The sequence below is a fragment of the Macrotis lagotis genome, chromosome 8 (genome assembly GCF_037893015.1).
Source record: "Macrotis lagotis isolate mMagLag1 chromosome 8, bilby.v1.9.chrom.fasta, whole genome shotgun sequence".
In the NCBI taxonomy this organism is placed as follows: domain Eukaryota; kingdom Metazoa; phylum Chordata; class Mammalia; order Peramelemorphia; family Peramelidae; genus Macrotis; species Macrotis lagotis.
This window is the reverse complement of record NC_133665.1, coordinates 68,892,862-68,918,018: the sequence shown is the minus strand read 5'-3', so window position 1 is coordinate 68,918,018 and position 25,157 is coordinate 68,892,862. Positions and strand designations below refer to the sequence as shown.

At 34.2% G+C, this 25,157-nt stretch overlaps 1 protein-coding gene across 2 annotated transcripts in view; it reads left to right on the top strand.

Moving 5' to 3' along the window:
• The window catches only part of PLGRKT (plasminogen receptor with a C-terminal lysine), a 56,687-nt gene that overhangs the window by 13,099 nt on the left and 18,431 nt on the right, over positions 1-25,157 (top strand). The window contains exon 2 of one of the 2 annotated variants that reach the window (XM_074197472.1): positions 424-469. The exons of the other annotated variant lie outside the window; for it this stretch is intronic. The gene's annotated coding sequence lies outside the window, so the exon portion shown is untranslated. The remainder of the gene's footprint in view (positions 1-423; positions 470-25,157) is intronic. 2 annotated transcript variants of the gene reach the window in all.

The following is a 25,157-nucleotide window of genomic DNA, read 5'->3' as shown; positions in this document are numbered from 1 at the left end:
TCTCAGATTTATCCAGAATCCTTGATTCTTGACATGTTTTGGGTGCTGCAGTTTAGGATTTGATAGAGCATAATACAAATTGAGCAAAACCATTTATCTTTGAAACTATTGACAATAGATGAAATGTAATCATTTATTGATTCACAAAAAAAGAAAACAATCTGAATGCCATTGCTTGGAAGATAAAGGCTGAACTATTTGAAAAACATTATACTGTAGGCTTACATTCTTTCAAGTTATCATGTGACTATTGAAAGTATAATACATCTTGTTCTCAAATCAGAAAATCCCACAAAGCTATTTAGAAACATACTGTCCTTTTGTGCACAAAAATGACAGCATTGATCCACAAATTTCAGGACAACAACTTTCATGGTAGATTTGTAAGGATCCATCTAAAGTTTCTTTCTTGGCACCCTTTAGGAACAATGGCAGAAACTTTTGGAGGCTTTGAACATTTGGAGAATAAGTAAGTTTGAGAACCTGATGAAGATCATCATCTTCATAGGGAGGCTATGGTCTGGGAAAAAAATTCGACAGTTCTAGAAATGGAAATATTCTAAGTGAATGTGCCCATGCCGATTTTTTTTTATTTGGTAAACTTTAAAATGTATTTGAAACTTAAATACAAAATAAGAAAAGAAATAAAAAGCAGACCATGAGAGAGAGGAATTGATATAAAATAAAAAATTTCCATTTCAAGAAAATCTATATAGTAAATACTTTCTTTTCAAAGCTGCTCAGCTTTTCTTTGCTTTCTTTATTTTTTAGATTTTTTTTTGCAAGGCAATGGGGTTAAGTGACTTACCCAGGGTCAAACAGCTGAGTCATTATTAAGTTTCTGAGGTCAAATCTGAACTCAGATCCTCCTGACTCCAGGGCTGATGCTCTATCTCTGCACCACCTAGCTGCCCCCTCTTTGCTTTCTTGTATGTTTTCTTGTATACTTTTTACTTTATTTTTTCCCTTCTCCACCATCCTAAAGAAAGCTATGTATGTATATGTATATATATATATGTATATCCATAAACATATATATAATATGCACTTATTCACATATATAAAAGACTATGTTTATTTTCACTTGTCACTGGTTTGTCTGAAGGTAGATAGCATCCTTTTCCATATTTTTCTAAATCAATCAGCTCATCATTTCCTACATTCAAGCAATATTCCAATACAATCACATCTTATCTTAGACATTATCTATGAAAATTTTCCCCAGTTTTTCATTCCTTCTATTCTTGACTGCATAGATTTTATTCATATAACAAAATTTTATTTTTAAAGTAATCAAAATTATCCATTTTATACTTCTGTAATGCTCTCACTTTATAATTTAGTTTAAGGTTTGATGCTACTGAATTCACTTCCTTTACATCTTTTTCCCCTGGTTTCTTTGAAATTCCTGACCTTTTGTTTTTTCAAATGAATTTCATTACTATTATTATTTTAAACAAATAAGATATTTTTTTAGTTATTTTTATAAGAATGGCATTAAATAAATAAATAGATTAGTTAGCGTAAATTGTCCTTTTTATTGTATTGACTTTACCATTAACAGTAGATATTACTTCAATTATTTAGATATGACTTTGGATGAAAACTGTTTTATGATTATGTTCATATAGTTCTTGTGGCTCTTTTGACATATATCCTCTAACATATTTTATACTGTCTAGTTATTTTAAATCTAAAACAATATTGAATAATGTTAATTATATACAATGGCATTCCTTTTTTATTATATTTATTTTAGCTTTAACTTTGAGAATATGATTTCTATTCCTGCTTTTTTTCATAATAAATTCTAATTATTTTATTTTTTGTGTATCTCATTTTTTTTTGTTTTGTGCTATGTGTGTGTTCGTGTGTATGTGTTTGGGGGGGGGAACAATAGAATTAAATGACTTGCCCAAGATCACACAGTTAGTATCAAAGTGTTTGAGGCTGACTTTGAACTCAGGTCCCCCTGACTCCAGGGTTGGTGCTCTATCTATTGATTACACCACCTAACTGCCTCTGTATCTCTCAGTTTTAGGGCATTTTTAATAGCATATTGTTAAATTCAAATTTTAAATCTGCTTTCAGTTTCTATTTTTGGGTAAATTCTTCCCATTCATATTCTAAGCTACAATTCTATAATTACCTCCTCAACTCCTCTGCTTTACTTCTACCTACTACCTTGCTCTCCTGTTGCTTAACCTCTCTACCAACTCTCTAGAAAGTCCTCCTTAACTTCTCTTCCAACTCTATCCCCTTGCCCTCATATTTCTTTCTGAATTCAGAAGATTAATACCTCTCTTTCTCTCCATATATACACATATACATACATGTAGATATATGTTCATGTATTATGTGTGTGTATATATATATATATATATATATATATATATATATATTGTTTCTTTTTTAATCCATTCCTGACAAAAGCAAGGTTTCAGACTTCCCTTCCCTCTACTATCTTTTTCAACATCAGTTTTTCCTTTTATGCTTCATTTGTATGAGATAATTACTCCTTTTATCTTTCCCTACAGTTTTATTTTTTTAGAAGTATCCTGTCATACTCAGCCTTTCTTTCAAATTACCCAATAATGATGACAGTCATAACAGTACTAACAACATTTTCCTTTATAAGAAAGAAATGAACAATTTGACCCTATTGGGCCCCTTATAATTGGTCTTTAATGTTTATCTTATATTTCTCCTGGATGTTATGTGTTGAATTTTCCCTTAAGTTCTGCTGCTTTTGTCACAAATACTTGGAAGTCTTACAGTTCATTAAATGTCCTTTTTAAAAATGTATATATTCAGGATAATGACTAACTTTACTGGGTAAGATATTTTTGATTGTAACCCCAGCTCTCTTGCTTTATGAAATATAATATTCCAAGACTTATGGTCTTTCAAATGTAATAGTAACTGCTAGGTATTCTGAAATTCTAGCTGTAGCTCCATGTTATTTATTTTTTTCTTGTTGCTTCTTCTTTGCCTGAGTGTTGGAATTTGGTTATCATATTCCTGTAAATTTTCCTCCTGGGATCACTTTCAGGTGGTGATTGGTGTATTTTTTTCTATTTCTGCTTAAGGGCAATTTTCTCTGATAATTTCTTGAAATATTATCAAGATTGTTTTATAAAATCATAATTTCCAGCTAGTTGGGCTATTCTTACATTATTTCTCTTTAGTCTGTGATCCAGAAGAGTTGTTTTTCTGATGAGATATTTTACCTTCTCTTTGATTTTTTATATCCTTTTTATATCCTTTTATATCCTTTTTATATCCTTTATATCCTTTTGATTTTTTATATCCTTTTTATATCCTTAATGTCTTAGTACATCCTTAATTTCCTTTGCCCAATTCTAATTTTCAAGGAATTATTTTCTTAAGTTTTTGATTCTCTTTTTCAAGATGGTTGACTTTATTTTCACAATTTTTTTTCTTTTTTCTTTTTTTTTATTTAAGACAGTGAGATTAAGTGACTTACCCAAGGATATATAGCTAAGCAATTATTAGGTGTCTGAGGTTGAATTTGAACTCAAGTGCTCCTGACTCCAGGGCTGGTGCTCTATTTACTGCTCCACCTAGTTGTCCCGATTTTCATAATTTTCTTGATTTTCTTGGATTATTCTTATTTTTCCTAATATTTCCTCTCATTTGATTTTTAAAGTCCTTTTCCTCCAACTTCCTCCAAGAACTCTTGTTTTGTACTTGTGACTATTTGCTATTTCTCATTGAAAATGAAGTAGCTTTTTTTACTTCTATTTTCTTATTCTGAATATGAATCCAGGGTCAGCTAGGTGGCACCAGCCCTGGAGTCAGGAGACCCTGAGTTCAAATCTGACCTCAGACACAATATTCACCTAGCTGTGTGACCTTGGGCAAACCACATTGCCTTGCAAAAAAGCCTAAAAAAAGAAAAAAAAAGGTGAATATGAACCCAAATCTTCTCTATCCCTATAGTAGTTATCTATATTGAGTTCCTTCTCCTCTCCTCACTCATTTATATTATTTTTTGTTTTATTTTAAGTAGCTTTTTTCATATTTAATGTTTATTCTCATTTTGTAGAAATAATGTTTTTATATACATTAATAAAATATTCTTGTTTAAGAGTAAACAAAATACCCCTCCCCCAAAAAATATAGACTCGCTTGAGTGATAAAGGGGAGAGAACAAAATTAAAATAAAAAAATAGTAATAATTGTAGGTATAGCCAGGTGGCACAAAGGATGGAGCACCAGCCCTGGAGCCAGGAGCACCTGATCCCATATCCGGCCCCATACACCCAACAGTCACCCAGCTGTGTGAGATGCAAGCCACCCCAACCCCACTGCCCTGCAAAAACCAAAAAAAGAAGAAAAAAGACCCAAAATAAAATAAAATAGTAATAATAGTAGGGGTGGCTGGGTGGCAGACAGAGCATTGGCCCTTGAGCCAGGAGCACCCCGGTCCAAATCCCGCCTCAGACACCCAACAATCACCCTGCTATGCGACCCCAGGCAGGCCATCCAGCTCCATTTGCCCTACACCACCCCCCCAAAATAATAATAATAATAAAAAATGTGCTTCAGTCTTTCTTCCAATACCAACAACTCTGTCATGGGTGGATCACATTCTTTATGATAAGTCCATCACAATAGTTACTTCCATATTTTTCACCATTGCCATTGCTGATCACAACTCCCTCTTTTCTTATTTCTCCACTACCATGTACTATATTTTCTCTCTCCTTTCACTCTGACTCTGCTGTAGGGTAGCTGAGTGGTGCAGAAGACAGATCCCCTGGCCCTGGGTCCACGAGGCCCCAAACCCCATACCACCCATTAGGCTCAGCATCCACCTGGCCCTATGGTCCCAGACAGGCCATCCAATCCCAGCCCCTTGCAAGAAGTAAAAAAGAAAATGTGTTACATCTGACCACTCTCCCCCCATAGTCCATCCTCTCCTCCTTTATTCACATCCCCACCCCTTCCCCCTGCTCCCCCCCCTCCTTCTTACTCTAGATGCCTATACCCCATTGAGTATATATGCTGTTTCCTCTCCTAGCCACCTGTGATAAGAGAAAAGATTCCCTCATTCCCCCTTGCCTTCCCCCTTCCATATCATTGCAATAGCTCAGTGTAATAAAGAAAAATCTTATTATATGAAATATCTTGGCCTGTTTCCCCTCTCCTTTTTCTTTCTCCCATTACATTTCCCTTTTTTTTCCTATTGACTCCATTTTTACACCATATTTTATCTTCAAATTCAGCTTTCTCCTGTGCTTCAACTATAAAAGCTCCTTCTACCTGCTCTGTTAACTGAGAAGGTTCATATGAATGCATGCAGTTTATCATCATTAAGTCCCTCATATTTTCCCCTTCTCCTCCTTCACCTGAGTCCTGTATATGAAGATCAAACCTTCTGTTCAGCTCTGGCCATTCCAACAGGAACATTTGAAATTCCCCTGGTTCATTGAAAGTCCATCTTTTTCCCTGGAAGAGGACATTCAATTTTGCTGGGTAGTTGATTCTTGGTTGCAGTCTAAGCTCTTTTGCCTTCCGGTATATTATATTCCAAGCCCTACGAGCTTCCAATGTAGTTGCTGCTAAGTCCTGTATGATCCTGACTGCAGTTCCACGATATTTGAATTGTATCATTCTGGCTGCTTGTAATATTTTCTCTTTGACTTGGGAGTTCTGGAACTTGGCTATAATATTCCTAGGGGTTGGTTTTTTGGGATCTCTTTCTTGGAGGGATCGGTGGATTCTCTCCATTTCTATTTTGCCTTCTGCTTCTAGGATATCAGGGCAATTTTCCTGTAGTAATTCTTTTTAAATGATGTCAAAGCTCTTTTCCTGATCATGACTTTCAGGTATTCCAATAATTTTTAAATTATCTTTTCTAAATCTGTTTTCCATATCAGTTGTTTTTTTTTTTTTGGTTTAGATTTTTCAAGGCAATGGGGTTAAGTGGCTTGCCCAAGGCCACACGGCTAGGTAGTTATTAAGTGTCTGAGGTCGGATTTGAACCCAGGTACTCCTGACTCCAAGGCTGGTGCTCTGTCCACTGTGCCACCTAGCTGCCCCCTTTTATTCTTTGTTTTTTTCAGTTGTTTTTTCAATGAGATGTTTCACATTTTCTTCTAATTTTTCATTCTTTTGGTTTTGAAGTATTGAGTCCTGATTTCTTGTAAATTCATCAATCTCCCTGAGTTCTATTCTTTATCTGAAGGATTTGTTTTCCTCAGAGAGTTTTCTAATCTCTTTTCCCATCTGGCCAATTTTGCTTTTTAAAGCATTCTTCTCCTCAATAACTTTTTGAACTGTTTTATTCATTTGACCTAAGCTGGTTTTTAGCATGCTATTTTCTTCAGCATTTTTTTTGGATTTCCTTGACTAAGCTGTTGACTTCATTATCATGTTTTTCCTCCATCTCTCTCATTTCTTTTCCCAGTTTTTCTTCTAACTTCCTCATTTGATTTTCAGTCTTTTTTGAGCTCTGTCATAGCCTGAGCCCAATTTCTGTTTTTCTTGGAGTCTTTAGATGCAGGAGCTTCCTCATCTTCAGACTAAGTGTTTTGATCCTTCTTGGGCTCATATGCAAAATATTTCTCAAAGGTGTTCCTCTTGTTTCTCTGCTTGCTCATTTCCCCAGCCTAAGCCTGTTTTGGGGGTGTTTCCTGAGCTTTTGGGACACTCCCACAAGGGCCTCAGTGTGTGAGGCTCTGTCCTCCCTCTTGGTCTGTGAATGACCATATGCGCCGCCCCCCTACCATGGGGCTGAGGTGGAGGGGTGGGGCTGCTGTTCTATTGGGGGGGGGGCTAGACTGCTATCAGGATCTGAGTGTGGTCAGAGCCCCAGAGTCCTGTTCCAGGGGCAGAGGACAGAGCTCGGCAGTCTCTCTCTTCACTCCCCTCCCTCAGCTCAATGGGCTCTTGTCCTGGGGGCTCCTGCTTACTGCCTCCGCCTGTTTCTCTGTTTCCTGGATCTGGAATGCAGTGGCCAAGCTTCTTGCTGTGTGCCCTGAGGGCTGGACTTCACTCTGGCAGAGCTTCCCCCACTGTTCCCCCAATTTGTGCCAAGTGCTCCCCGGGGCGCAGGTCAGGAAACTCCCCCACTGCTGTGAGCCGGGGCTCCCATTGTCCTGGGGCTGCCTCTGGAAGGCTGAAGTTCTTTTGCTTTGGAGGGCCACCCCTCTGGCAGGCTGCCCCTCAGACCCTGGGGAGCAGAGCCTTTCTGCTCTTTTCCAAGTTACCTTGAGTAGGAGAACTGTCTCTCTGGGTCCCTCTGTGGGTTCTGTCTCTTGAAAATTTTGTTAGAGTCCTTAGTTTATAAGTCTTATGAGAGAGCGCCTAAGAGACATTCCTCTCTTTTCGCCATCTTGGCTCTGCGTTATAAGTAGCTTTTAATGTAATCAAGCTCTAGTCCCAAGGTGTGGGGAATTATACCCCAAGTCTCAGGGCCTTCTTACTATTATTTTCTGAGCTCTGTCCTGGAGCTCAACCTTGGGCTCTCCTCTCTATTCCTAAGCTATGGCTAGGACCCCCTACTACACTGACCTACAAATGATTTTGTTCCTTATGGCCCTTCCAGTGGCTGCAAACCAAGATCTCTGTTCTCCTGCAAGTACCCACAGTCAGCAAGACCTTTTCCTTTCTGCTACTATACTCACCCAGGTGTGTGCTAGCACCTTTTCCCCTACAGTCAAAGTTCAGGACTGAGTCTGGACAGTAGCTGTACTTGGTGTCCTTCAACAGTGTAAGGTTAAAGAGATGAAATCCCAGCTAGTCTCAGGACTTGTTTATTGATTTTGCAGAGTTGACCTGGAGGTACTTGGAGCTCAGGTATTTCCTGAATTCTTTTCATGTTTATTTGTGATACTCTTAATTCCTTCTGAAGCACAGTTCTGTCTTTTTTTATGGAGAAGTCAAATCTTCACACACACACACACACACACACACACACACACACACACACACACACCCCCTCTCTTTGACCTCCAGGTACCTCCAGGTCAACTCTGCAAAATCAATAAACAATTTTAGCATTAACGATTCTTTCTCAAAATTGTATGTTACACTGCAGTTTCTTATCCAACACTAATTAAACTTTAATTTGCTGTTAGATTAGGAATGTTTATATAAAGTTAAAGCTCTCAAGGAGAAAAGTAAATTAATAAGATTAATAGATCTTTTAAAAAATTTTTTTATTATCTCTTGTCATTTTGTTTCATGAAGATGGTTTGTATTTTCTGCACATTTTGGGGGGATTCTCTTAAACTAGTTTTGTGGAGCAACAATTACAAGGAATGAGACAGTTTCTTGCCTCAGTGATTTATTGAATTGAGATAAACCTAGTTTGTTTTTTCAGCATTTACAATAAGATAAATATTTATTTTAAAGAGTTACAAAGATGGAAGTAATAAAAATGAATCAGTGACAAACTTTTGCATTCAAGGACATGAATAAGACTCAATGAATTATGATTCATATCCGGGATCTTAATGACTTGGACGAGAAGCTTTTGAATTATTTTATAGTACTGTTTATTGTTATCATTTGTCAGACTCTAAAATTGTTGGACTAGTCCAATATCCATTATCTGTCAGGTAGCTTTTTTATTAGCTTATATTAATATCGATGCCTTTTCTGAGAACATGACAATAAATTTTAGTCATTACCCAAGATCCTTAAGTAATTTTCCTAAAATTAGTATTACTTGGACTAGATCATAACTTCTAATGAATTTTAAAAGGATTTCAGATCTTAAACTAGAAAAGTAAATGTATAAAATACCTCATTAGTATGGAGAATAATATTTTCTACCTTCTGAATGTTTATTTGTTAAATTAACATTTGACAGTCAGTTAAAGATGTAGCCATAAACTTCTTAGGAAGGAAATGACAGTCCCTCACAGGATGATTCTGAGAGCAGGTAGCAATCATCTACATTATTAGATCATTCCTATGCTTTTCTGCTGGGACAGGGAAATGAACTAGAAATTATTTGAGTGTCTCAGCACAATTTTTCATAATTTTGTGATTGAACAGGGAGTTTTCATAAATAAGAAATTTTTGTCAATCCTTAGTAATAAAAGTAGGGTACTTTCTCTGCCATAATTTCTTGAGCAAACACATTACTACCCTGTGAAATAATCAATACTTTGTCATGTACCTTAATTACTTTATATGTGTGTGTGTGAAATATATTTACATATATACATAGAACTTATAAAATATAAACTATTTGTACTAATGGGAGGCAGCATGGTACAGTGGACTGTCTCTGGACACAGAAGAGTGAGACTTAATGACTATCTCTGACAGTATACCTATGACTATGGGTAAATCACTTAATTTCCCTGAGCTTCAGTTTCTACAAAAAGAGATTCAACTAATTGGCCTTTTCAAGCAAAAGATCTATGATCTCATGATCCTACTCAAGTGTCATTTACACATTTATGACCATGTTTCTCTCCAATGGATTTTTTAAAGGAAGTTCTTTAGAAAGGACAATGAAATAAGAAAAATGGTTTTGCCCTTTGGGTGAGCTGTGCTCAAATGATAGAAATAAAGTATTACTTTGTCACAATTTTATATCATTATCAGTCTAAGTATAATAAATGAAACCTAGCCATGGATGGTTCCACAGGGACAACAAAGATTGAAACAATATATCTCACAAGAATAAGGCAATTTTTTATATGGCAAGTTGGAGGATCTTAAAATTGGACAAAGTTTTTAAAGTTGTAAATGTTGGAATGATTCATATTTCATGAAGAGAAACAAAAGAAAATTTCTTTGAAATGAAATAAAAATAAACAAATAAAGCCAAGTTTTTCCTACAAACGTAAAAATTTAATTCCACTTTTATTTGCTTCACTGAGTAAAATGGAATAAGCATCATGATCCTACCAGTATGAATGAGGGACAGATGTCCCAAAATGATGGTGGTCTTATCAGCAATGAGCTCACATCAGAGATGAAATAAATATACCCCATCATTAGGGTAAGTTCCACAAATTTCATAGCAGTTAAAACTATAAGGGACCTTATTGTTATTTTATTTTATTTTTCCTAGTACATGTTAGGAAATATTTTGAGCATTCATCTACTTGCATATTTATAAGTTACACATTTCTCTACCACCATTCCTTCCCACTTCCCTCCCCTTAGTGGCAGTCTAGTAAAAGTTGTACATGTTCATTTGTGTTTAACATACTTACATATTAGTCATTTTGTGTATGAGGAATTAGAACTAAGGATAAAGAAAGGAAACCATGAAATAGGAAGGAAAAATATAAGAGAAGTTTTTTTAAAAGGGGAGCATAGTATCTATTCAGATTATGTGGGGTTTTTTGTTTAGTTTTGTTTTTTTCTGAATGTAGATGGTGTTGTCCCTAACAGGTCTCCCAGGGTTATCCTAGAGCTCTGAACTGCTGAGTAGAGTTGCATCCATCTTACAACTACTGTTTCTGACAAAGTACTTATTTCTAAACTATTTAGAGAACTGAGTCAAATTTATAAGAATATAAGTCATTTACCAAACTGATAAATGGTAAAAGGAGATATGAAAAGGTAATTCTCAAATGATATTAGAGCTATCTATAGTCTTACAAAAAATGTTCAAAATCATTATTGCTTAAAGAAATGCAAATTAAAACAACTCTGAGGTGTACTACTTCACAGCTATCAAATTGACCAATATGACTAAAAATGAAAATGATCAATATTGGAGGGGATGTGGGAGAACTGGGACACCAATGCATTGTTGATGGAGCTGTGAACTGATCCAACTTTTCTGGAAAGCAATTTGGAATTACACCCAAAGGGCAATAGAGCTGTGCTTACCCTCTGATCCAGCAATACTACCACTAGGTCTATATCCTAAAGAGATCGCAAAAAAAAGGGTAAAAATTCCATATATATATACAATATATTTATAGCAACTCTTTTCATAGTGGCAAAGAAATGGAAATGGGAAATGGCTGAACAAATTGTGGTATATGAATGTGATTTAACACTATTGTTCTATAAGAAATCATAAAGGACAGGACTTCAGAATAACTTGAAAAGGCTTGCATGAACCGATGCTGAGTGAAGTGAGTAGAACCAGAAGAACATGGTACATACTTAATAATAGCAACACTAAGTGATGATCAACTATGATGGACCTGTTCATTTCAACAGCACAATAATCAAAGACTTATGATGGAAAATACCAACTATATCCAGAGAAGAAACTGTGGAGTTTAAATGCAGACCAAAGTTTACTATCTTCAATTTTTGTTTTGAGTATTTTTTATTTTTTTCTCTTTTAATTTTTTTCCTTTTATGATTTGATTCTTTCTTCACAACATGATTAATATGGATCTATATTTAGCATGTATATGTAGCTATATGTGTATAGCCTATATTAGATTGCTTTCAGTCAGGGGAGAGGAGAGAGAAAGGAGGGAGGGAGAAAAATGTGAAATTCAAAACATACAAAAAAAATGATTGTTGAAAAGCTACTATTTCGTGTAGTTGGAAAAATAAATAGAATATCAAAAAAAACTACTTTTTTTTTTACTACATCATGTTTCTTTTTTGGCAAGGTGAAGGAAGTGATAGACTGAATGATCTTGGACTTTTTCAAGGAAACCCAAAATATATCAGAGCCTGTAAGTACAAACCTAGGGTTTACTAGCAGAGGCCTAAATAGGAAAAGGATGAGAGGCATGTGAGATAAATAGTTAGAATGATGTCGCCCAGAGAGAGAACAAAGGAATGGTGCAAGAGCATAGAACTGACAAAGCATCATAATGATGTCAGGTGATCTCAACCAATTTCCTTATTTTAAGTAGATATATGAGCACTTTTGCCATCTTCTTCTCATAGTCCCAGATTTTCATGTATACTAAAAGAACCAGATCTTTAGGTTGCAGAGTTAGAAGGGACCTCAGATGTCTGTTGTTAGCAAATGTTTCTTTTGTTGTGCTCTATTTCTGAGGGTTAAATGTTTAATTATATATTTTCAGTTTTCTGAAGTAGTAAACATATCCATATTCTCAATTGGACTTGTTATTTCATTGCTGTAATATTCTTTCTACCTATGCAAATCATAATCCAACCATTCCTGGCCAGATTATGCATTTTTGTCAATATTCTCTCATAAATTTGCCAGAGGATGTCTATACACTGTTCTTGGGGTCTTCCTCACATTTTTTTGATATTATGAGAATTGTGTGACTGCTAACGGAGCATATAGGATCTTCATCAGTTATCACTTATCTTCATCTATTGACTGGTCCATCTCCTTGTTTGTTCATACATTCCTTTGATGACATTACTACTACAAAATCCCTCATTTATAAAGTACACAAACATGGATAATGATTAATATTTGTAGAAAGTTCTAACATTTGCATCTCTATTAGTTTTTATAAGACATAAATCAGATATATCTTTGTTAAGTCTGTAACTGAAATTTCTAAAGCCTTGTATCTGAGTTTGTGTTGTTGGTATTTGGGGAGGTAAAGATTCTAGTGAAAGCCCTTGATCTGAAGCCATGTAGAGGTAGGCTCTAGCCATCTATAAAGGATCAGAGGCTTTGGAGACAGAAAGGACCTTAACAATCACCTATTCCATCCTTCTCATTTTATAGATGAGGAAATTAAGCCTTTGGGAAGGTTAAAGAGCTCACCCAATGTCACACAAATAGTAAGTAGTAGGGTCAAGATTTTAACCCAGCTCTTTTTAATAGTGCTTCCTCTAATACAACACATTTCCCTTGGATAAGGGCCATATTGTGTTAAAGTCCTCAATAATTAGACTGATTATAGCATTATATGGTTCCCTCTAGATACTAGTAGACAGTGGTACTGCCTAGTTTTACTTTACATTTTGTATTTTCGTTTCTCTAAAAGCCCTCTTAATTTACCTTAGTAACTTAAAAGTTACTTAATAAATAACTTGTAGTTATTTAATTCTGCCTAATTTAATACCACCATTTTCCTCTGCACGACTCCTTCCTTAGCCCCACCTGAAGTCACCATTTGACATTTGGGCAGACCGGTGTACTTCTCTCATTGGTTTACATGTTTGGGGTTTCAAATATTTGCTCAGCATGCAGCATATGTTATATCCATATTATAAAGATAAGGTAGCCATACCAAATTTACAAAAGATAAAGAAGACCCTTTAAAAATATGCTTTGCAAGATGTTGCTCAAATAGAATTTTCCTCTCAATTTCTTATCCCTTTTAATGTTACATAGAGTTCTGGACCTGGAGTCAGGAAGGTTTGAGTTCAGATTCTGCCACAGATACTTAGTTGTGTGACCCCAGCTAAGTCTTAGTTTTCTCAACTGTAAAATGGAGTTAAAAATAATAGCATCTACCTCACAAAGTTGGTATAAGCATCAAATGAGATAATATTAGTCAATGCTTATCACATTACCTCTTATATGTAGGTGCTTAATAAATGCTTATTCCCTTCCCCATCTTAATTGTCCTAAAGTAGCTAAATATAATAGCTAAGTATAAGTTTTTTTAAAATGCTTTTCTATAATAGTCTCAGATTTTTTTCCTGGAATATGTAAAGAATAGAGATTGATAAAGCCTTGAGATTGCTGATGGTGATAGTAAGATGCTCATTTCAGCCAGTTAAACTTCTGAAAAAAATCAATATTTTCAATTTTTGGTGCTCAGTTATAATTTATGATTTTGTGCTATAATTTGGCATCTAATCCATGAATGATATGATTTAAAAACTCAATGTCAATGATAGCGTACATAACAAAAATGTTATGACATTTAAACATCTAATTGTATTCAAGTCATATCATCCTAATTGAATAAATTTCTTAATGTAATGATCCATTTATTTATAATAAATCTTCAGTGAATATGCTTAAAGCAGGGACTTAAACCAAATAGTACCATAAATCTTATTTCTTTTCTATTGAACCATGCATCAAAAGCATTGTTACTTTCAAAAGTCCCATGTAAGTCAATAATTGAACAATAATCAAACCTATAAAATTAGATTTGAAAGATATTGAACCAGAACATTTAAATCATCTCAAGTGCACCATTTTATCCAGATCAAATCACCAATTCAAACATTAATTTGAATGAATAAAAATATGAATGCAATCAGATTTGATTGTCATTGTACAGTGTACAATTGTTTATTTTCATTCTAATCAGTTGAAAAACCATACCTTGCATTGCTTTGGGAGTTCATCATTTGACTTTTAGGGACAAAAATAGGAGTTTTTTCTTAAACTCTTAGATATGAAATAATGTAATAAGATTACAGAACAATTCCTCCACTGAAGTATTCCCTAACTTATTACTGTTCAAAGGTATTATTGTTCAGAGGTAACAGTAGGGTTTTTTTTTTTTAAGCAAGGCAATGGGGTTAAGTGGCTTGCCCAAGCCACACAGCTAGGTAAATATTAAGTGTCTGAGGCCGGATTTGAACTCAGGTACAACTGACTCCAGGGCCAGTGCTCTATCCACTGTGCCACCTAGCCACCCCAGTAACAGTAGGTTTTCCCAGACTAAGTCCTAAGAGTCCACCCAAATTGAAATGAATTGAAAAGGGACTTAGAAATAGAATGTATATCTGCTGTACAAAGGACATTATCATCAGCCACAAGCATTTATTAAGCACTTATTATTTGCTAGGAACTGTGCTAAAGCACAAGAGATACAAAAAAAGGGCAAAAAACATGTCTCAACCATCAGTGGGAAGGAAAATGTGCAAATGAATTACATGCAACATCTATACAGTATAAATTGGAGGTAATCTCAGAAGCAAGGCACTAGCAGTGTAATTTTAATATATGGACATAGACAGAAAAGACCTCTTTCAGAAGCTGTAATTTGTAGGAAGCCCGGGAAACCAAGAAATGGCTATGAGGAGGAAGAGCCTAGTTAAATGCAGGAAGTCTTAACACTAAAGAATTGGCTACTCATATATGAATTTTTTCATCCATATCAATTCCTAAAACTTTCTACCAAAGCATAAAGTAAGGTACTATTTTGTGGTACATGTGCACAATGGTACACATAAATACATATGGCATTTATAACATAATAACATAGTTATACATATAGCATAACATTATATTGTTAAAGTAAGCATTAATAGCTAGTAATAGGTAAATTACTTTTTTTTGTATATATATTCTTGACTAGACAGTGAGGCACAATAGATTGCTAGTCTTGGATCCAGGAATATCTGTGTTCAAGCCTCACCTTTTGATCTATAGAGGTTGCATTATTATAAGAATATAAGTTGCAGAGAAGGTGTTGACCTGCACTGCTAGAGGAAATTACTGAATACTTGGGAATTCTCTCTATTATTGAGATCACAGGTCCATCTCCTATCCATCTGTACTTGAGTATAGTAATGAAGATGTCAAGAGCAAAAACGAGGATAAAAATGGTCCAATCAAGAATTTATTAAGCACTTATTGAGTATTAGTCATTATTAGTCATTATGTTAAGCCGTGAAAATATATTGGACTGGGATTTGGGAAAATCTGAGTTCAAATTCAGCCTTAGATGCTTAATAGCTGTGTAACCTTGATTAAGTCAATCTTTGCTTGCTTCAGTTTCCTCGTGTGTAAAATGGCATGAATAACCAAAGCATCTACTTCCCAGGATGATGGTTATGGTATTACTGAAGCACTTTGTAAACCTTACTTCTAATAGTTATTAGCTATTGTTGTTGTTGCTGCTGCTGCTGCTGCTGCTACTACTATTACTACTACTACTACTACTATTACTACTACTACTACTGTTGCTGCTGCTATTACAATTAAAAAAGAAAACCTATGCTAGCCCTTAAGGAACTTGCATACCTTGTAAGGGGAAGACATGCATAAAAGGAAACTGAAAAGAAGATGGGAAAGAAGGAACTCAGGCAGACAGAAAGCAAAAGTCTGGAGAATCTAGAGTGGAGAACCTGAGGAGTAAAGACATAGCTGATTTGGACCATTTATTTTCTTAAAATGAAAATTCTGGGAGAAACCAGCCAATCAGTGTAAGGAACTGCAGGGGTGTTGGGTTTTTTCACTGTGAAAAATTCAGGGTCTGAGTGACCCTTCCAGGGTAGGGTTCAAAGAGTCCAAAGTCCAAAGAGTCAGAATTAATCCCAGGAGAGGAATGAAAGCAAAGAGCAGAACTGAAAATATAAGCAGTAAAAGGAAAAGAGAGCACAAGAAAATGAGAGAAGGTAAAGAAAAGAAAGAAAAAATAATCGACCTTTAACCTTTAATCTGATCATTGTAGCTTTAGGCAGTCTGTACTAATCTGTAACTTTGTCTTCCCTTCATCTGCAATCCCAGCCTGTCTAGCTGTTTCTCTGTAGTATTCTGGTCACTTCTTGCCAACATAACAAGAATGTTTGACTAGTCAGCTACCTGATTGAGGGAGGACATCAAGAACAGCATCATTCTTCTTGATCAAATAATTCATAGACTCTAGATACATACAATTATTGCCTTGAAATTTTGGGGATGCTAAAATCTTCCCTCTTACATAAAGAGAAAATTGGGTCCAAGAGAGGCTGGGTGGCTTGCTGAGTGTCAAAAGCTAATCACTTATTGGCAAATCTGACATATTTCAATTCAGTTGATCTGCACAACAACCAAGTGAGCTAGGTGTTGTTATTTTACAAATGAGGAAAGTGAGGCTGAGAAATTAAGTAACTCATTCAGACTCACACAACCAGTAAGTCTTTCTGAACGCAGGGGGGGGAGGCGCTATATTCACTAACTATCTAGCTCTTCCAAACTGCTTTCAGTAAAAAGTGTCCATATTTAATTTCCACAGCCTTAATGACCAATTGTTTTTATCATTAACACAATATATAAATTATATATATAAATTATCTTGACATTTAAATTTTATTATGTTATGAAGAACTGACCTAATCCCTAAAGTTTTTTTTTTATTTGCAGTTCCTTTAAAAATAGATTTACATACATTTGGGTCATATATGATTGACCAAAATTGTATCATTGATTCATGCCAATTTAGGCATAATGAAAGCTTGATTTTAAATTGTGATGTTACTCTGTCTTTCTTAACCCTTAAATGAATGAAAAAAGCTATAGAGGCTACATTATCTAATATTGAAAAAATTCAAACAATTCTCTTCTTGAGAGATAGAGGGTGGGGAGCATAAATAATTATTAATCATAAGTGATACCGTATTTTAATGAAGATATTCAAAATAAGCTATAATTTCTTCAGTTCAAGAGTTGTTCCATTTAAACAATGCAATTCAGAGACAATTCATCTTTTTCCTAGTCTGTGCAACTCTTCTCTGTCCTTCTGAAAGGTCTCCACAGTGGGTCTAACTAACACCTTCCTTGAGTTTTTTTTCAAATGAATAAGCATTTATTTTATTTTCTTCTCCTTCATTAAAAACATTTAAAAACCTTAGTAAACAAATATGCATGAATAAACACATTTCTACAAAGACACTGTAGAAAATTGTACATTCTGTATACTGAATCTATCACTTCCATTAGGAAGTGGGTAGCATGCTTTGTTCTTGCTTCTCTAGAATTGTGGTTGATCTTGTATTGATGAAATATCTTAAATCCTTCAGAGTTGTTTATTTTTATGATATTGTTGATATTGAATAAATTGCTCTGCTTCTACTTCATTTTTTATCAGTTCACATAAGTCTTCCCATATTTATCTGTACCTTATAATCAATCAGTTAACATTAATTATGCACCTACTATATCTCAGTTACTATCAGGGGATACAAAAAAAGGCAAAAGACAGTCCCCCCCACCATGGAGTTTGCAATTTGATGAGGGAGACAACCTGCAAACAAATGTATGCAAAGTTAACTATATATCGGATAAATAGGAAATAATACATGAAGATGAAGCACTAGAATTAAGAGAGATTGGGAAAGAGAAAGCCTTTACAAAGGCTTCTGCTTAAAATGAGATTTTTGGTTGGGGCTTAAAGGAAGCTAAAAAAGTAGGCACAATTGAGGAGGGATATTACTGGAGTTGGAGATAGGAAGAGAAAATTCTTGGAGTCAAGAGTTTTTTGTTCCTGGAATAACCATGAGATCTTGTCATTGGGTCAAGGAGTATATAATGGAGAGTAAAGTATAAGAAACTGGAAAGGCAAGAGGCAATTAGATTCTGAAAGGTTTTAAATACCAAACAGAATATTTTGTATTTGATCCTAGAGGCTATCATTTCTTATGATACAGACCACTCAGCACATGAACAATCCATCTTTTCTTTTTTTGTCATTTTGTTCCTGAATAACACCTTGAATTGCTATTTTTCTAAAGAGTTTTTCACTGATGTAACCTGCTCATAATACTTTTCCATTGCCTTCTTTGTTTTTTGTTTGTTTGTTTGTTTTTTAGGTTTTTGCAAGGCAAATGGGGTTAAGTGGCTTGCCCAAGGCCACACAGCTAGGTATCCATTGCCTTCTAAGTGAAATTAGTCTTCCATTCCTTAGAGACTGGTGTTCTTGCTGCCCTATACTGTGACACTGGTAAAATGTTTTGCTATTATGGAAAGTGTTAATTTAAATTATTCCCCCCCCCCCCCCAGCTTCTGTACAATATTCTGTAAGAATTTCTAACAAGGAATTCACCTTAATAGAGGGTTAATAATAGCTTGGTAGCAAAAATAAAAATAAATTAAAGCAAAGCCAAATATTTAACCACAATAGACAATCTTAATAATTTAGATGAAGTTGTAGACAGATGTAAAAATCTGTGAGTAAAATTTTATTCTGTTCTTGCTGAATTAATCAGTGTTTCACTTTACTGGGAGTATTTCCTTTTTTAAATAACTTCTAGAATATAGCTTTGGTACTGACTGCTCATCCCTGAGATGAAGAAGTTTCCATACATTGTACCTCAACCCTATATATTTAATTAACTAGTAATAAACACTATACATAAGTAATCATCAATCATTTTAAAATTTTTTGGTCACATGGTATATCTGATTTTTCTTCTGCTTCAGGTTAGATACACTACCGAATCATAATTTAAATGTGAATAGGATGATTTCTCCCATAAAAAGAAAGTAGACAGCTGAATCAACAACAAGGAATACTGTTTTCAAGAAACACTTTAAGCAGAAAGACACACAGAATTAAACAAAGACACCTGAACAGAATCTATTATGCTTCAATTGGAGTTAAAAAAAAGTCATGGTAATTAATTATGATCTTAGACAGAGCAAAAATAGAACTAATTAAAACAGATAAGCAGGGAAAGTACATCTTGTTAAAAATGCATCATGGAGCATGAATCAGTATCAATATTATGCATATTACACCCTAACAACCACATGGGGGTGATGATCAACCTTGATGGACTTGCTCATCAATGCAACAATCAGGGACAATTTGGGGTTGTCTGCAGTGCAGAATACTATCTGTATCCAGATAAAGTGCCATGGACTTTGAACAAAGTTGAAGGACTATTCCCTTTAATTTAGAGGGGGAAAAAAAACATATCTTATTGTCTGATCTTGTTATCTCTTATACTTTTTTGTTCCTTCCTTAAGGATATGATTTCTCTCTCATCACACTCAGTTTGGATCAATGTACAACATGGAAACAAAGTAAAGACTGACCGATTGCTTTCCATGGGGGTGGGGTGGGGGAGGGAAGTAAAATTGGGGGAAAAATTGTAAAACTCAAATAAAATCTTTAATAAAAGAAAAAATATTATACGTATTATGCACTAACTGGCAGAGTATTCGGATTCTTAAAGGGAAAGTTAAATGTATTCCAGAAGGAAATAGTAAAGTTATTCTAGTGGGGGACCTCAACCTTACTCTCTTAAAGCTAGATAAATCTAACCATAAAATGAGAATGAAAGAAGTTAAAGAGATGAATATAATTTTAGAAGAGTAGCTCTATGGAGAAAATTAAAATTGAATGGATACATTTTTTCCTCAACTGTACATGGTTCCTTCACAAAAATTGACCATATATTAGGGCATAAAAACATCAGAAACAAATTCAGAAAAGCAAAAATATTAAATGCACCCTATTCAGACCATAGTACAATGAAAATTATGTTTAATAAAGGATTGTAGAAAATAAATTAAAAATTAATTGAGGGAGCAGCTAGGTGGTACAGTGGGTAGATCACCAGCCCTGGAGTCAGGACAACCTGAGTTCAAATCTGGCCTCAAAAATTTAATAATTACCTAGCTGTGTGACCTTGGGCAAGTCATTTAACCCCATTGCCTTGCAAAAGCCAAAAAAAAATTAATTGAAAAGTAAATAATCTAATTCTAAAGAATGAGTGAGTCAAAGAACAAATCATAAAAACATTCAATAATTTCATTAGGGGCAGCTAAGTGGTACAGTGGATAGAGCACTGGCCCTGGAGTCAGGAGTACCTGAGTTCAAATCCAGTCTCAGACACTTAATAATTACCTAGCTGTGGGGCCTTGGGCAAGCCACTTAACCCCATTTGCCTTGCAAAAAAAAATCTAAAAAAAAAATTTCACTAAAAAGAATCATAATAATTAGACAAAAGATCCATAAGCAGTACTTAGGGGAAACTATAATCTCTCAACATATAACATCAATATAAGAGAAAAAAGAGTAAGTAGATCATTGAACTGGGTATTTAACTAAAAAAACAAACTAGAAAAGAACAAATTAAAAATCCCCAATTAAACAACAAATTGGAAATTCTGAAAAATTAAAGGAGAGATGAACAAAATTGAAAATAAAAAATGAATGAATAAATAAAGCTCAAAGTTGATTTTATTTTTTAAAAGCAATAAAATAGATTAAACCACTGATTAATTTGATTTTTATAAAGAAAGGAAATCAAATTGCTAGGGTAAAAATGGAGTGAATAAACTGCCAATGAAGATGAAATTAAAACATTACTAAAAGTTATTTTCTCAATTATTTTCTCAATCAAAAATTGATGATCTAAGTTAAATAGACGAGTATTTACAAAAGTATGAATTGTCCAGATTAACAGAAGAAGAAATAGAATACCAAAATAAATCTATTTTAGAAAAAAGAAATTGAACAATTCATCAAAATCCCCAGGATCACATGACTTTACAAGTGAATTCTACCAACCATTTAAAGAACAATTAATCCCAATACTATACAAGCTGTTTTTAAAAAGTAGATAAATAAGTCCTATCAAATTCCTTTTGTTAAAGAAATATGATTTTTGATGCTTAAACTAAGGAGAGTAAAAATAGAGAAAAAAATTATACATCAATTTTCCATTGAATATTGATGCATAAATTTTAAATAAAATACTAGCAAGGAGATTATAGCAATATATTACAAAGGTCAAATACTGTTACTAGAAGGTATTTAGACCAGGACTTTAGGACTAGTACAATATTAGGAAAACTATAATTATATATTAATAACAAAGAGAACAAAATATAATCACTTTAGTAAATGCAGAAAATTTTTCACAGAATGCAATTTAAATTATTTTTATTAAATTAATTAATTAAAATTATTAAATAAAAACCATTAATTAAAAATACTGGAAAGCACAAGAATAAAGGGAACATTTCCTAAAATGATATAGTATCTATCTGAAACTAAGAACAAGAATCATCTGTAATAGAGATATGCAGCAAGCCTTCCTAGTAAGCTCAAGGGTGAAGCAAGGAGGTCCATTGTCACCATAATTATTCAATATTGTATTAGAAAACCTATCTATAAAAATAAGTGAAGAAAAAGAAATTAAAGGAATAAAAAAAGACAATGAGGAAATAAACTAACACTTTTTATATATTATCGATAGTATACTTAAAGGGAACCCCAGAGAATCAACTGAGAAGCTGATTGAGACTGAGTGGAATATTCCCTCTTAAGAGTTAACTTCCGGCGGCTAGGTGGCATAGTGGATAAAGCACTGGCCTTGGAGTCAGGAGTACCTGGGTTCAAATCTGGTCTCAGACACTTAATGATTACCTAGCTGTGTGGCCTTGGGCAAGCCACTTAACCCCATTTGCCTTGCAAAAACCTAAAAAAAGAAAAAAAGAGTTAACATTCCTGGTGAAGTCCTCTCAGGGTTAAAAATCATTAAAACAAAGATAGCCTATTACTCTTAGACTATTCTTAGAAGAGGAAGAGAGGCCTTGCTTTCTCAGTCAGACACCCGATTTTGCTAGGGAGTGAAACAGTTGACTGTTTCCAGAAAGACCTTGCTTTGATTCTGTTGGGGTGGAGGGGAATAGTGGAATACTTCAGAGAAGAGACCTTGCAGCCTTAGTTAGCTACCTATTTGATAATAGACTGTGAGAACAGTAGCCTGCCTTCTCTTGTTTGATAAGTACTAAACTAAGAAGACAGTAGAGTTCCTTAGAAGACCTTGTATACTCAGACAGTAATTTATTTAGATAGATAACAAAAAGGACATTAGAAATGTTTTAATACCCTCACGATGGTGAGGTAATATTATATGAAAACATTTTATTCTTCCTCTTTGTTGCTGGGTAGAATTTTTGTGTAAAGATTGTAACTCTGAAAACCTTAACCAATCAGGTTGGAAGAGAGGGGGGTAGGGAGTGGGGAAACATGCTGGGCCATATAATCTTGCTTGACTGTCACCTTGGGGCAACAACTTGATCTTTACTACCTTTGTGAGACTTGGAGTATGCCCTTTTCTCTAGAAAAGCCAAAACAAATTTTCTTTTTTGCTCAGAGGAGTGTCTATATTTTTTTTACAGTGGATTTTTATCCCACACAAGACAATTAGCAACTTTATATTAGTTGTAGGAGTTAAAACAAATCTACACAAACTATTTTCATTTCTATATAACCAAAAAAACCCAGCAATTAAAGATGAAAAGAGAAATTTCCATTTAAAATAACTAAAGATGGGTCAGCTAGGTGGCCAGTGGATAGAATATCAGCCCTGGAGTCAGGAGTACCTGAGTTCAAATCGGTCTCAGACACTTAATAATTATCTAGCTGTATGGCCTTGGGCAAGTCACTTAACCCCATTTGCCTTGCAAAAACTAAGCTAAAATAAATTAAACTAAGCTAAAATAAAATAAAATAAAATAGCTAAAGACATTATAAAATATTGGGAAGTTTACCTGCCAAGACAAAACCAGGGCCTTTATAAAACATAATTGCAGAACACAAATAAAGACAGATCTAAACAACTGGAGAAATATTAATTGCTTATGGGTAGTCTGAGTCACTATATTAAAAATTACAATTCTACATAAATCAATTTACTTATTCAATGTCTTACCAATCAAATTACCAAAAAACATTTTAGAGAGCTAGCAAAATAATAAAATTCATTTGGAAGAGCAAAAGATTCATAATATTAAGAGAATCAATGAAAAACAAATGTGAAAGGAAAGTGGGCTAACCATACTAGATCTAAAGTTGCATAAGAGCAATCTTCTACTTAACGAAAGGTCAAAGGATTATGAACAGGCAGTTTTCAGAAGAAGAAATCAAAACTATCAATAGTCACATAAAAATGCTCTAAATTTCTGTTGATTAATACAATGCAAATTCAAACAACTTTGAGCCACCACCTCACACCTATCAGATAGGGCATCATGGCAGAAAAAGGAAATGATAAGTGTTGGAGGGGATGTAGAAAAATAGGTTTACTAGAATACTATTGATAAAATTATGAAAAATTTGAAATCAACCTGGAGAACAATTTGGAACTATGCCCAAAAGGGCTATAAAATTGTGTATATTCTTTGACCCAACAATATCATTCCTAGGTCTATATCCTAAAAAAGCTCAAAAAAAAGGGGGAAAGGACCTATTTGTACAAGAAAACATTTGTACAATTTTCTGGGTTATGGTAAAGAATTGGGAATTTGATGAATGCTTATTAATTAAGGAATAACTGAATGACTTGTGGTTTATGATTGGGATGGAATACTATTGTATCATGAAAAATAATGAAGTGTCTGGTTTCAGAAAAAATCTGAGAAGACTTATATGAACTATGCAAAGTGAAGTGAGCAGAAGAACATGGTACACAATACCAGCCTTATTGTACTGATGACCAACTATGAAAGACTTAGGTACTCTGATCAAGATCAGAATATAATGATTTAAGACAAATACAAAAAACACATGCTGAAAAATAATATCTATCTTTGGAGAGAGAGAACTGATGAACTGTAGGTGTAGATTGAAGATTACATTTTTACTTTTCTTTATGTTTCTTATTTGAAACATGGCTAATATGGAAATATATTTTGTATGAGGTCACATATATAATTATTATATTACTTGCCTTCTCAATAGATCAAGAAGGGATGGAGAGAATTTGTGACTCACATTTTTAAAGAAATGTTAAAAAAAGAAATAAATAGAAACTGTTTGTCATTGGATATTTATTTTAGTGGAATATGGATAGGTACTGATCCTGTGATTTCATTGGTAGAGGGTACTTGACAATGAGGCAACTCCCTCTACCAAAGCAGATTAACAATGTCTATTCAACTTAAAGTCTTATATGTGTCAGACATGGGACTTGATCCAGGTCTTCTTGAGTTCAGATCAGCTCTCTACTCACCATTCCATGCTGCCTTTCTGTTAATGAAATATTAAGAAATATTATAACTTTATTTTATTTATTTATTTTTTCCAATTATATGTAGAGATAATTTTTCAAAATTCACTTTTATAAAGTTTTCTCCCACTTCCCACCCAAGGATAGCAAGTAATCTGATATAGATCATATATGTTCAATTGTGTTACACATATTTCCATATAGGTCACATTGTGAAAGAAGAATCAGACCAAAATGAAAAAAAAAATTAGAAGGGAAAAAGCAAAAAAGAAAATTAGAAAGATGAAGATATTATGCTTTGATCTGCATTCAGATTCCAAAGTTCTTTCTCTGGATGTGGATGGCATTTTTTATCACATGACTTTTAAAATTGTTTATCACTGAAAAGAGAAGCTTATTTCCCACCAAATCATAAAAATATTACAAATGACAAATCTCTGTAAATCTCTCTGCCTTTAAGGGCAAGGAAGTAAGTTTGAGAGGTTAATGTGATACTGTCATTGATTTCCAAGATATAATTTTTCATAGGAGTGGGAGTGATTTGGTTTGATTCTGAGTCAGTGTGAATAAACAGCAGATGACTGCTTTTTTTCTTGGAAGCTAGTTTATTCATGCTG